Raw genomic sequence first — 9,581 nt, forward strand, 5'->3', positions numbered from 1 at the left:
TTGGTTCATCAGAGTTTGGAGAACAGATGGAAGACCAAGGAGTCTGAGTCCAAAACCACTCTTCTTTCCATTCTATCAAGCTCCTACCTCAGTAGCCCTTGACTGGCTATCAATGGCATTGACATTAACTCAATCACTTAATCATGTATCCCTCAGATATTGATTCAATAATCTTTTTTTGCCAGGGACTGTGCTTCTCCCTGACTCCTTGATGTGGGAGGGGGATGATCTTTCACCAAGCCAGAGGCATGTTATAGAGGCTATTTATTGTGATCTTGGGAGTTCCTTTCCACCCCTCCTCTCTTCCACAAAATTGGGTTCAGCATAAAATTTAAAACTACCAAACTTGTGAAACACTTTATGAATATTAGTCATTAGTAACTCTCCTAGTGTTGGGGAATGAGGGTAGGTGTTCATGGAACTTTCTGGATTACATAAAATATTCCACTCAAAAGTGTTCTCAAGTGACTATAAATTTAGAGAACCAACTTTAGACCTTTGTATGGGGGAGGGAAGGTTTCCTTGAACAGATGGCTTATGCTCCATTGCATGTTCTTTGTGAAAGCTGCTCTTTGTGGAACACACTCACTCCCACCTCAGAATAACTGCTTATCTTTCTCCCAACAGATCTTTCCTGAAGGCTCCCACCTCAGCCACCTGTGAAGTCCTGTGTGAAGTAGGTATTGCTATAAGTCATTCTCATCATACCTTCTGACCTTCAAGCACTTACTATGGCTCATGTTTAGATACTTGCCTTGAGCTGATCTGTTAAGTCCCTGCTTCTCACTTGCCCACAGACTGGGTCTGAGTGGGACCTGTGCTGTTCTGTCCATGCTCAAGCACCTGAGCTCCTGCTGGCTGGACCTGCAGGGTGTTGGGGGATATCAGTCAGATGGACACCTACCTGGTGGGAATCCTCCCTCTGGAATGAATTGGTACCCAGTACCTCTCTGCCCTCCCACTTGAGTTAAACCCCTAGACTCTCTAAGGCCTGGTTTCTTTATCTTTAAAAGTAGATAAAAATGCTTCCTTAAGATAATAAAAAGACCAGTTGTTGCCAGGATTTGGGGGATAGAGGAGCACAGAGCATCTTTCAGGCAGTGGATCATGTCCATAAGACACAGTAATGGGGGATGCATGTCATTCTACAACTGCCCAGACCCATAGAATACACACCAACAGTGAACCCCAATGTCATGTGTGGGTGTTAGTTAACAGTAATGTACCAGTATATTCATTCCCATTGTAACAAACATCCCCCAAATGCAAGATATTAATAATAGGGGAGGTGGGGGTGGGGAGCAGGTAAGAACTCCTGATACCTTTGATCACTGTCTTAGTCAGCTTTTTTGCTGCTGTGACTAAAGGACCTGACCAGTACAACTGTAGGGGAGGAAAGGTTTATTTGAGGGCTCATGGTTTTGGAGGTCTTAGTCCTTAGAAGGCCAGTTCCAACCTTGGGGCTCAAGGTGAGGCTGAACATTATGGCAGGAGAGTGTGGCAGAGGGAAGCTGCTCACAGGATCAGGAAGGAGAGAGAGAGAAGGGGGGGGAGAGGGAGGGGGAGAGAGAGAGAGAGAGAGAGAGAGAGAGAGAGAGAGAGAGAGAGAGAGAGAGAGAGATGTCTCCACTGCCAAGATACAAAATATCTACCCCATAGCCACGCCCCCAATGAACCACTTCCTCCAACCACACCCCACCTGTCTCCAGTCACCACTCAGTTAATCCCATCAGGGAGCAATCATCTGATTGGATTAAGGCTACAACCCAATCATTTCTTCTTCAAAACTTGGATTGTCTCGCATGTGAGTTTTTGGGGGACTCCACATCTAAACCATAACAATCACTCTTTTGTAAGCCTAAAACTGCTAAAAATTCTATTAATTAAAAAAAATGCTTCCTTAGTGGATAACTCTGGGAATCTAGTGATTAGCAGAGTACCTGGGTCCTATAAATTACGCTTGTAAGAGCTCCCTTCCTGTAGGGATGATCTTTGCATCTAGGTAATATCCAGTTTCTCAGTTTTTGTGGGGAAGTCCCCAATTATATGAATTCTCTAAACCCACAAGTCTAACTAATGTGGGATCCTGGAAGGGACCTTTCCTGGTTTATGGAACAGGGGAGTGGAAAACAAAATTGACTCTTAGATTTTTTTCAAAATTTGCTGCAGAAAATCTGACCAGCATTGAGGAAGTGCTTACCTCTTCATTTGTCGTACAGTAGCTTGCAGGGTCTCACGTGCCAAGGGATCCTGAGTGTGAGTGACAGCTGGCTCTGTTTGGATGTGTAATGCAGACCTCAAGGGGTCTCAACTGACACAGAGAAGGGAAGTCGGCTAGCAACAGGGACAGGCTGGAGCAGCCCTGGGGCTGATTTATGGGTGGTTCTGAACCGTGGGAGTCTGTGCTGACGGCATCTGTCTCTACGTGCCCTGTGCATCTTGCTTGGAGATGATCCCAGAGTGTGTGTGTGCTTGAATTTTCTCAGTCTGTGCCACTCTAGTACATTTCCACCTTGTTCTATTTATCCCAGCATCCCACAATCCTCCCTCTGGGATAGGCTCTTTAACTTTTTCTTAATTAACAACTTTTAAAGTGATAGGGATGGGCAAGGAAAGAAAAAACAGAAACTAAACAAAAAACAATAAAGGGACTAAATTTGACCTAGAGTCCCTTTGAGTTCCCTCATGGTCATGAACTTTGATTTCTAATTTTCCTTCATCTGGCTTTGGGTTAAAATCACAGACTCTCAGCTCTGCCCAATCCCCTCTACTTCCAGAGCAGGGTCTCAAAGCCCACAGAGTTGGCACAAATTAAGGCAACTGGAAAAGAAGCCGGGCTCCTACCTTTTGTCTTTTGAACTGCCTGTTTCACAGCTAATCTTTCTCCAAAGAGAGCCTTTTCCTCTTGTAATACTTCTTTTCAGAGCCCTCGGGAGGAACCGGCAAGGTGACTTGCCAACAGCCTATGAATCCCAGCTGTATTTCTTTAAACTTATCCTTTTAATCTTCCCCTCTATTTCCTTCTGATTTATGGTAACAGTTGCCTTTTTGTTTATAGCAAAGGAACCTCTCTATGGTGTATTTTAAGTGAAGTTTCTGCTGGGGATTTTGGAGAATTGTGTGAGTAAATTTAAGCAGAGGAGTGAAGAGTTGGTGGGGGATATTAATGACCTTTTACTTAGTGGTGAGAAAGAGTCCTAGGGAACTTGAACACAGGAACTGTCAAGGGAATTCACAGAGATTGCTACGTGCAGGCCAAGGAGTGAGGCAGAAGACTCCGCTACTTAGGGGCCACTCGGTTTAGAAGGCACCTTCAGGTCTGGCAGACTCGTATGATATTGGGGATGAGTTACTGCATGGGCGAGGACCATGGGGACAGGGTCCGCTGGACGGGTTGATGGGTTAGGCTGGGACGACTCGCTGCCTCCTGGGTTGGTCTCCTGGTCTTTGGCGCTGGTCTTGCTCTGAGCCACCGATCTCACTTTCACTTTTCCCAATGACCTCCTCATACCACCACCCACGGGTGTTCCACTGGTTCGAGGAAACCGTTCCCCTTGGCTGTCTGAGCCTGGTCCTGCATGCCCTTGGTGTCCATGTCTTTTTGGCCTTTATGGGGGTGCAGAGAACAGGGAGTACAGGATAAGGAGGGGCTGTTGGTGAGAGAGGAGCAGGGGTGCTACCTTTTACAGTGTTCTGGGGTTACCAAGACAAAGACAGGGTAAGTACCCTGTGTGACTTCAGAGAGGCCGGATAACTGGGTGGGGAAGAGAGGCAAGACCGGTCTGGGATTTAGGATCTCCTGTGCAACCCGAGGCAGTTCCCTTCCTCCACGTGGACAGTGATTTTCTCTCCTGTAATGAGAGGGCCGATGAAATACCGCCCCTGGTTCCTTGCGGGTCTGTAACCCAGGGTTCTACGTCCAGATCTGTTTATGAGGTCTGTCTTTTGTACTATGACCCCATATGATTCCTTCCTAAGGATGCTGAGCTCAGCAGATTCAGTCCCACCATCCACTTCATCTCTCTGCCGAAGAGCCAGGAGCTGTGTTTTTTTTGTTGTTGTTTATTTTTTCCTTATGGAAGAGGTGACACCTCAGAATCCTGACCTGCACAGCTAGCAGGAGACCCAGTAGAGAGTTCAGAGCTGTTCTCATCATGCCCCTCTTTTAAATATATTTTTTAAAATTTAATTGACACATATTTAATCGTACATATTTATGGGGTACAAAATTGTGAAAATTCAACACACATATATGTGTAATGGTATTCTGTTATCCTCCCCGATACTTTACTCTGAGGGTAATGCACACCCTTTGCATGTGACTTTGCAGGATAACAACTAGCATTTACATCTCCTAAACATTTCTCATTTTTCATGGTGTTGGGAACCTTTGAACTCCTCTCTTCTAGTTCTTTATAAAATATAGAATACATTGATATAAAGTGTGGTCACCCTGCTGGGGTAGGACAGTAGAACTCATTCCTCCTGGCTCACTGTATTTTGTACCCTCTAACCAATCTCCCTCTACCTCCTCTCCTCTTTCCTCCCTTACCTCTGAAACCACCATTCTGCTCTCTGCTTGTGGGAGATCCACTCTTCGAGCTTCGACTTATGGGGAGAGCATGTGGTCCTTGTCTCTCTGTGCCGGCTTATTTCACTTAACGTAATGAGTGTCCTCTCCTTCCATTCACGCTTCCACCAAGGACAGGATTGCTTTCTTTTTAATGCATTGTGACTCCACTGTTTCATTAGACTACGTCTCGTCTCCATCACATGATGGACAAGGCCAGTCTTGATAAAAGTCCTGACTGCTTCTCCCTTCTTCTTGACCTTGACATTAGTACCTTAGCCTTGACCCTCCCCACTTTCTCACCCATGCCCAAGGTTTCTCACGGCCTCCCTTTGCTTCACTGCGTCTGCCTATCATGCCCTCCTCTTCTCCAAGGCCCCTTTCTCTCTACAGGAGAATAAACATTCATCCTTCTGGACACAAGCCAGACATCACTCTTTCATAGCTACATGGATAAGAGAACCAGTGGAACCCAGCAGCCGATGTGTCTGAGAGACTGTGGCGCCTCCTTCCTGCGTTAGATTCCCTGAGCTCTGGTGAGATGGAGACGTGAAGGATGGGCCCCTCCTGCAGGCCCTCTACCTGGGTACAGAATCTTGACTTGAAGAGCCTCTGTCCTCTATCTGCTAAGACGGCTGAGACCAGGAGTCAGATTTGCTTCAGGTTCCATTTAACAGGGATGATAAGAACTATATCAAGGGTAGTTGTGAGAGTCCAATGCCATTCTGGGTGTGAAAATGTTAAGCAAATATTAATCGATAACACTTTTTAATAATTTTTTAATTTAATTTTTAAAATTTGTTCTAATTAGTTGTACATGACAGTAGAATGCATTTATACATTTTGGTAAATTGTAAATAAATGGAGTGTTATTTCTCATTTTTCTGATTGTCCATGTTGTAGAATCACATTGGTCATGCAATCATATAGGTACATAAGCTAATAATGTCTGTTTCACTCCACTATCCTTCCTACTCCCCAACCCCCTCCCCTCCCTTCACTCCCCTCTACCTAATCTAAAGTAACCCTATTCTTCCCTAGCCCCCTATTGTGAATTAGCATCTGCATTTCAGAGAAAACATTTGCCTTTGGTTTTTTGGATTTGGCTTATTTCTGCTCTTGTTGTGGGGTCAGCACACTGATGAGGCAAGGTGATTATGTGACTAGCTTTTTAAAGTTATGTAGAGAGTTCATGAATTAATAAATGAATAAAGGATGACAAAATACAGAAAAAATTATGTGATAAAGTGCCACCCCCTCATCCTACCACTACATTGGTAACTAACTTTGGCCTACATTTATTGAGAGCTCTTGTGAGTCAGGCAATGTGCTAGGCACATAAATACATCATCTTACTTAATATTTAGAAGAAGTGCGTATAGGGAAATTATTTCTACTTGACAGTTAAAAGAACTAAGAGGTGATGTAGCTCATTATCCTCGCTGATTCTGTACTCTCAGGCTAACACATGCTTTTTGCATGTGACTTTGCAGTTCCTCCCACTAGGAGGAACTAGGAGGTAGGTTGTTAAAGTCCTTGACTTTGGGTTTGGCTTTAAGACTGCCTTTGGCCATTAGGGCATGGAAGATGTGATCGTGTGCCTGTGCCATGCCGCAGCTACAGCCACCTTGTGTGTGTGTGTGTTCACCCTCTTGTGCTTTCTCCATGAGAACATGCCCAGGGACTGGGAAATGGAGATTGCTTGTCCTAGGAGTGAAACAGGAAACGGGGAGCACAGGCTGCTTGGGCAAGCTTTCCTGGCCAACAGGCAGGTGGGTGAGCTGGAGTAACAGGGATTAGACAAGTTGCCTTCTGGTTGGGGTCAGACTGGAGTAGATAACTCTTGATTCGCCCAAGGACACTCAGCCTAAATCAGTGCCCATTGTTGCCTGCTGCTGAGACTTCTGTGGTCACTTCTTATGTGGCAAAAGCTAACTGATGCATGTCCTAATGTACAGAAGTAGGAGTTCACTACACCAGGATCTGAACCCAGATTTTTCTGAAACCAGAGCTTCACCGTGATGTCAGACTTGCAGGCCTATGAGGAAGATCTGACCCAAGCAATCCCTAAGGGAGGGTAATGAATCACTGCTTTTTCTGGAACACTGGTGGTGTTATTTTACTGAATCATCACAGCAAGCCTCAGCAGTAGGTATTAATATCCCCAGTTTATAGATGGGGCTTGGAGAGATTAAGTACTTTTTGCATTGCTCACATAAATATGAAGTGGCAGAGACAAACTTCATGCCCAAGTGTTCTGTCTCTGAAGACCAGGAACTCTCTGTTCCTGCTGTGAATAGGCCCCTGGCTCACCAAAGTTGTCCTCTAGGTAGGTGACATAATTTGAGTTCATTTGTTTGGGGTATGTAAGGTGTGTGTGTGTGTGTGTGTTTAGAGGAGCTACCATAGGTTCCTCCATTCTGCTTTGTATCCTCTCTGTGTCTGAGAGACTTGGCCACAAGGTGAGGAGAATCTAGTTACCAAGATGTAGCGGACTCCACAGCCAAGAACACTGCTGTGTTCTGAAACTTCTACCAAGGGAGAAAGGAGTGTTACTTTATTTTCCTTTTGTTTTTACTACAGTCATGCCTTTGTTAATGGAGATCATTGTTCCAGTTTTCAAGTCATCACCTCTTCCCTGTGTGACATTTTCTCCCCTTTCCTAACAGATTAGAAAGTGGAAAATCACGGTGCATCTATTAAAAGGATTTTTCCAGCAGTATCACCACGCTGCCCCCCACCCCCTAGCAGCCTCTCATGTTGAAACCATTGTCAAAATATGGCAGCCTGCCACTGGTCCGAAGGGGGCTTGTCGTTGATTCCAAAGGCTGTTGTGGAAATCTGTCTTGTAGCTGTCTCCCAAATCAGTAGGATTCAGTTTCCTCTCTTTACTACATAGCCCCAGCTCTTCCTTCTTTTAATTGTGTAGACGGGGCAAAACATCGCTTTTTGAGGTCATCGTGGTGGCTTGACAAGGGAAAGGGCCAGAGGGTGGGAGAGTTCCACGGGTCTGCGTCTCCAGTGGGCATGTGTGGCCCGGTGGGCCTTTCCAGGCCTGTCTGGAAATCTTTGTCTGTAACTGGGGCCAGGAGAGCAAGAGGCTCCAGCACGCCGTGGGGGCACCATAGACACTGCAGACTTTGGAGCCGTTCTGCCGCTTGGTGTGTCCCTGTGAACTTTTTTCAGGTTGATTGATTTGTTGGCCCTCTGACTGCTCATTTAAAATAAGAAGTGTTAATTAGGGAACTCACAATGTAGCTTCAGTTATGGCTGGCTGCAGATTTGGATGGTTTCAGGCCTGGCTGACATCAGGGGCTGGGGGTGCAGCTTTCTCCTTTGCTTAGTTTGCCTTCCTACCTCTCCCTGTCTGATTGTCAGAAAGAGGTGGGGACGAAACTCGGTGGTGAGTGGCCCTGGGTTCAAACCCTAGTACCACCCAAACGAAACAAAAAACCTCCCCCAAAACTATGCAAACCAATTCTGAATGTAAACGCACATAACTTAAATCTATGTTCAGTATTTAAATATAAAACACACTCACTTATGATTACTGTTGAGGGAAGCAGCTTTACACCAAGTGCCCTACAGTTCATCTAACTTCCAAAAAGTACTTTCATTCCAAATGCAGAAATGCCCACATGCCCACCAGAAGCAAGTTGCAAAATGTTCAGTTTGCTTACATTAAGTAGAGTATTCCTTTGAAAGGGAAAGGAGAATTAGAAAGATATTTTCAACAGAAGAAATACAAAGAATATTTTTATTTATTTATTTATTTTATTTTTTACAGACTGCATTTTGACTTATTGTACACAAATGGGGCACATCATTTCATTTCTATGGTTGTGCTCAATGTAGATTCATATCATTCGTGTAATCATATGTGTGCATAGGGTAATGATGTCTGTCTCAGTCCTCCATTTTTCATACCCCCATCCTCTCATTTCCCTCTATATAATCTAAAGTTCATCCATTCTTCTCTCACCACCCCCCATCCCCATTATATATCATCATCCACTTATCAGGGAAAATATTCGGCCTTTGGTTTTTTGGGATTGGCTTATTTCACTTAGCATGATATTCTCCAATTCCATCCATTTATCTGTAAATGCAATAATTTTATTCTTCTTTATGGCAGAATAATATTCCATTGTGTATATATACCATAGTTTCTTTATCCATTCATCTGTTGAATTAATGGCTACCTGAGGAACCTGAGACCTATCAACCATTAATGGTACAACTCATTCAGTTAGGAATCAGAATTTCCACAAAATCATTTATTTCAGAAACAGGACCATGAAGTGGGTTCTCATCATAATCAAAGCTGAGTAAGGTTGCAAAGTGTAGGTAATCAAAATGTAAACCCTATAAGAATTACCAGGGATGTCTCTGAAGTCCTTGATGATACCATTGTCTTCATTAGAGATATACAGGCCCCCCTGCACTGGACACAATGATGGTTTCTCATTTTGCCTTGCCAGCTCTCTTCATTGAGAGGCATAGACCTACAAAGTGAGCAGTTTCAGTATTAAGGTATAATCTCTGTCCTGGATCTGCATAGTCAAAAAACAACTTGCCCATAAATGGCAGTCAGAATTCAAACCTGAGTAATATAGCTCCTAAGTTTCTAAGTTTCTAAGTTTCTAGGTTGCTTTCTCAGACATTAAGTCTTGGCTATAATTAGCCCTCCATATCTGCTAATCACAAACTCAATCAAATTCAGACAAAAACAAAAACAAAAGTAAAACCTGTCAGAATACTGCATATATCTGTTCTACAGGTAGTACACAGATAAACAACAATTATTACAGTTGTAAAAGGTGAGGATGTGGGGAAAAAGGTACACTCATACATTGTTGGTGAGAATGCAAATTGATGCAATCATTATGGAAAGCAGTATGGAGATTCCTAAGAAAACCTGGTATGGAGCCACGATTTGACCCATCTATCCCATTCCTTGGTTTATACCCAAGGGACTTAAAATCAACTTACTACACTGACACAGCCACAT

General features: G+C 44.1%; 1 non-coding gene across 1 annotated transcript; it reads right to left on the bottom strand.

Moving 5' to 3' along the window:
* Positions 1-8,822: 8,822 nt before the first annotated feature.
* LOC124968579 (small nucleolar RNA SNORD18) lies at positions 8,823-8,891 on the bottom strand. The gene has a single exon (XR_007105773.1). It is a non-coding gene; the product is annotated as a small nucleolar RNA SNORD18 (small nucleolar RNA).
* Between the last annotated feature and the right edge of the window lie 690 nt (positions 8,892-9,581).

This window comes from Sciurus carolinensis, chromosome 1 (genome assembly GCF_902686445.1).
Source record: "Sciurus carolinensis chromosome 1, mSciCar1.2, whole genome shotgun sequence".
Taxonomy (NCBI): Eukaryota; Metazoa; Chordata; class Mammalia; order Rodentia; family Sciuridae; genus Sciurus; species Sciurus carolinensis.